Genomic DNA, 5,171 nt, shown 5'->3' on the forward strand with positions numbered 1-5,171 from the left:
GTTACAACTAACCCAGACTGTTGCTGTTACAACTGACCCAGACTCCTATAGCCATGAACTAGCTAACATTACAGCCAACGGCTAAAACATTAGCACTAAAGACCTACACAGAATATATCCCCATAGGCATACAAATAACACAATTTAAGTTTGATGCGTTTAACTGCAAAGCAGATAATATTAGAAATTGAAATAAAGTAGAAAAACTTACTTTTTGGCAAACAAATGACTTTTTTTCATGTTAAATTGTCTGTGTTTGACAAAATGTGCTGATTTTTCACATGTGATAGCAGAACTGAATTGGGCATGTACAGGATGAATCACATCATTTGAAACTTAGCCCTGATTGGAGAAATTGGAAGTGTTACAACTGACCCACGTTACAACTATCCCCGGTCTCCCCTACATGAAATCTAAACAAAGAACTGTTCTTGCCATTGTTGCCGTTTACAGCCTTAGTGATGTGGGTGATGACGTCTGGGCCTGTGGATTCCAAACCATATTCTGCATCTGTAATAAATGATTCGGAATGCAATGTGCAATGTAGCACTAATCAGAAGCTGGTGAATATAATACATGTGCAATTCAGCTTAAACATAAAAATTTGAAAAGTTTTTCATTTTAAATAGTAATGTGATCGGCATCGTGCAGTCTCAAAGTAACTGACCTTGGTATAAGCAAATATTTGATGAAGTCTCTTTCTTTGCCTTTGGGCCTGTTTGCCATCTCTATCTTCATTACTGTATGATGGAGGGAAATCTCGCTGGCACTAAGCTACTCTGCATTGTTTATCTCAAAAATAGCATGAAAATAATGAGGGCTGGCAGGTGGGAGCTGAAGTCTTCAAGGATTAGCATACTGCAGTTGCCTCAGAAAGACAGAGCGATAAAGCAGAGAGGCATCTCAAGGATGCCAGGTTTATCAGTAAACAAAACAGGCCTGTGAGACTCTTTAGGCTTCCAGTTTTCTGCCAATTATTCTCTGACAAGAATGGTGATGTGAACTCAGACGCAATCTGACATTTGACCCTACAAGAAAGGAAGTAAAGAAAGTGAGTTATTACTGAAAATGTTGCAACCCTGATGACTTTTAGAAATTACCAGATAGTCATTATGACCTCATTTCCTTACTCAAAACTGAGCCGTGCCACACAGGATAATCATGTGTTTTCTGCCACCTTCATTTAACAACAGCTCTGATCTACATCCACCAAAGCATGCATGTAAAACATTTGCCCACTTGGTGGCAGTGGTTTGCTTCATAAGAAAATTTCCTCGGTTTGGTTCCCTTTGTGAAAAGGTTTCAGGCACACACATTTTGGTTTGGACACAAAAATCAATATGTTACTGCACCGCTCAGGGTGCTCAGTGCAGATTTCTCTTGTGATATCTCCATTAATAAACATAATCCTACAGTGCAGCCAACTAATGCTGAAACCAGATAACATCTGGGAAACAAATTGTTTAATGCCAGATTAAACAGTGCAAGAAGAAAGAAGGAAAACATGGAGAGACAAGAACACCTAAGAGACCCAGTCAGGGATTATTTTTATGCATGAACACTTGATTGGTTGTTTCTATTTCCTGCATGGAAATTCAACCCCCAAAATAAAATAACATTTGAATAAACACTTTGCCTCAAACGTTAGGGCTCCCCAAGAGAGCTAAAGGTAAGATTTTAGATCAACTAATGGGTCCGGGGTTCACTAAATCACAATAGCTCACATCACCCCGGTACATTTTGTTTCCAATCTCCGAAATAAAGATAAAGATTTGAAAGACCACCCGAATGGAGGTAACATCATTAAGTTTATTTTTTTGCAGTATTTTTAATTTAAGTACATATAGCACATCTGTGCCACCTCACCCTTATGTGCGACATTTACATTTGGTCTTTGTTTTATTTTAATGGCAGAATTACCTGTTGAGCTTTGATGGCTTATTCGTGAACTAAGGCTCCCAATTTTAAGTCCTTCACTCCTCAGAAAAAAGATCCAATTTTTGGTCATTTTGAGCTGGCCCAGCATAATTAGAATCAGCACCTTGTCACGTTAGGTGATAAAAAAAAAAGTATATCTGAAGTTTACTTTTTTAATGAGCACTAGAACCCGCTTTTTTTTTTTTCAATACTCGATGGCAGAAAAACCAAAGTGGGTTTGCAGAGTTTAAACCAAGATGCTCACAAAGGAACAATGAGGCGTTACATTTGACTTGAAAATGAGGCTGATGTGAGATGAAGTTTTGAAGCGCTCACATCAGGCGAGAAGAAAAAAAGCTTTTTGTGAATTTTCCATGAGTAATGTGCCATTTTTATGCTTAATTATGCATCGTGCTCTGTCTGAGATTTCTCAGATCTTGAGGGCATGGCAAGAAGGACTTTTTTAAAAAAAAAAAAAATACAAACTTGAGGAAGAAAGCATCAGTTAATACAGTAGGAATTGTATTTACTTACTGCTGCCTCATGGCTTTGATCAATTTCCTCTCATATTTATTTTAGTGATTTACAGCAGTTTTCTAGTTGTTGTTGTTTGTCCAGCACCTCCTATTTCATTTCCAAACACACACACACACACACACACACACACACACACACACACACACACACACACACACACACTATACAGCTACTAATCGGGGACCTGCACTGAAAAGCAAACCAATGAGTGACAAAACCAGACTCACTTTCCCCACATCAATTTTTATATTGTTTGTTTGCACTGAATCAATAATCATTCTTTTTTTGGGGCTCTCTGAAAGGAGAGAGCGAGACAGTGAGTCTGTCCATGCAACGACGAATTGTTAGTGCAATGCAGTCAACAACTACTCCATCACAATTTCTCCTAGTGCACTCTCCCACATGTTGACAGATGATAATCAGGGTCAAAGGTCAGATACATAAAGACCTCGATGGGTAATCCCTGTTTGTGTTCAAGTAATCCTTTGTGTATGTTTGCTTTGTGGTCTTGTAACTTCTAACACTTGTTCAGTTTCAACATAAGCTGATAAAAAGCAAGAGGCTTGATACTGCAATGCAACTCCTGAGAGCCAGAGAGCAGAACTGCAAAGTTCAATAAAGTTGGATCTGGAGATAAGAAGGTGAAAGGGAAAATCTTTTTTATCTTCTTGGGCATCCAGCCCTCCATCACAAGTCTTAGTTCCGTTTTGAAAATCAATTTTCAGTTAAAAGTGCAAGGAAAGCAATAATTAGCTATACTACACTTTTCTTTAAACTTTTTTTTTATATGTTTTGACTAAAACCTCTCCTGGCTACAACTGTCAGTTTCGGCGAGAAAAAAGGTTGTTTTGCTCCCTTGGCAAAATGAGAGATCAATATCACTCTTGGTTCAATATCAGCAGCTCTTGAGGTTAGCATAAAAACTGGAAAAGAAAGAACAACTAGCATAACTGTATTCCAAACCAAAACTGAGACAGCACTTTTCTAGCATAGTTTTAAGATAAATATATTTCATTTCTATAAAACATTGGATGGAATTTGTAACAATCAGGTGGTCAGGTGATAGTTGGCCACAACAATAAAACGAGACAAGAAAGCTGCTTTCAGGTATTCCTTTGCCACGGGAGTCAGCTTTGCATGTTTTCATTTGGAGCTGCACAACAGATGCTCTTCCTTTGTGTCTCTAGCTGGAATCAACAACCTTTTGCAGGTGAAGTGAAAAACCTTATTTTGCTGCAGTGGCATGAGTCAACAGTTGAAATACATGCAGCTTAAGAGTCTACACACCTTTGACTAGGGAAAAAATTGTAAAGTCTAAGTTGGAATTTCAGAGTTTGCAGTCAGTTTGAATCTGGAAGACTCCCTCAACTCAAATTTCACATTTAAAAAGGCCAACAACTCCAAGCTAACAATCCAAGATGGTGGCACTGAACATAAACACTAGTAAAACTGTAAAACTTTCAATCTGTACTGTCACTGTTGTGTGTTTGTGACTAATTAAATAAGCCACATGCAGAGTACTGACCAGGCTCTATCCATGAAGGTGCTGCAGTGCTGTTTTAAGTGCAACAAAATAAGTATCATGCTGTATTGCCAGGGATGCCTGAATGGCTATTCATTGTTAAGAACAAAAAAACAAATCCCGTTTTTCCTCACTCATTCTGACATATGACTTTCAAGGTATCCAGAATGTGACGTGACCTAAAGTACTGGAGTATTCCAGGTAGGACATGGGTAGCACAAGTAAGGACAATGGTTTGATCAGGAACATAGTTGTTTACCTGAGTAACAGATGCCAGCAAGATGCACTATGGAAAGAAGAAAACCAGCATAAGAAGAATGGTATGTACCATTTTCTCTCGGTAAACCTGGATCCTGGTCCGCTTTGTACCAACCACCTAAACATTACTGCAACCTCAGGCAGAGCTCCTTTTCACCAAGACCAATATCTATGTCCGATCTTTTCAGGCCCCATCTCACATATCACTCAATATAGCGTTATATGACTCAGTATAGAATCTTGATGCCTGATGCAACTGGGCACCTTAAGAGGTCTTGTGCTATTTAGACAGCTAAATTGAGGAAATGTTGTGTCTTAATATAATGATGTTATATGTACAGATGAGGACAAACCTGGCACACATAGGAAGTGTAAGACTGCAAAGACAGTGGACAGAAACTACTGAGGCTACGTCCACACTAGCCTGGATAGATTTGAAAACTGAGTTTTCGTCTGAAAACGCTCCGCGTCCACATTGAAACGGGACGAATTAAAGAATTCGAAGAAAAGCCATCTGAAGCATGTACAAAGTGATATTAATCTTTAATAGGGCTGTCAAAATTGAGAGCAAACAACTGCCCTCCGCTATCTTTGTTTAATTGGTCACATGACTGCATCATATGACTAACATGCCTCATCGTTTTCCAAAGTCTCCGTTTTCGCTGTCCACACTGCGACGCATAAGCACAGTCTTTAAATGTATTCGTTTTCGAGAGCGTTTTGAAAAACACTGCATTTTCCTTAGAGGAAAACGCCATCTCAATGTGGACGGGAGGCCAAAACGGAGAGAAAATTATGTGTTTTCAAATGAAAATGCATTAGTGTGGACGTAGCCTGAGACACGTGTTTAAACACTCCCAAAATAACTGCCAGGACACCAGTGAATGACTTAGCCATGTTGGGAATTGTTGTCTCAAAGCAGACCAAGAAAAACACT

The sequence above is a fragment of the Simochromis diagramma genome, unplaced genomic scaffold, assembly GCF_900408965.1.
Source record: "Simochromis diagramma unplaced genomic scaffold, fSimDia1.1 OVJJ01000802.1, whole genome shotgun sequence".
Classification (NCBI taxonomy): Eukaryota; Metazoa; Chordata; class Actinopteri; order Cichliformes; family Cichlidae; genus Simochromis; species Simochromis diagramma.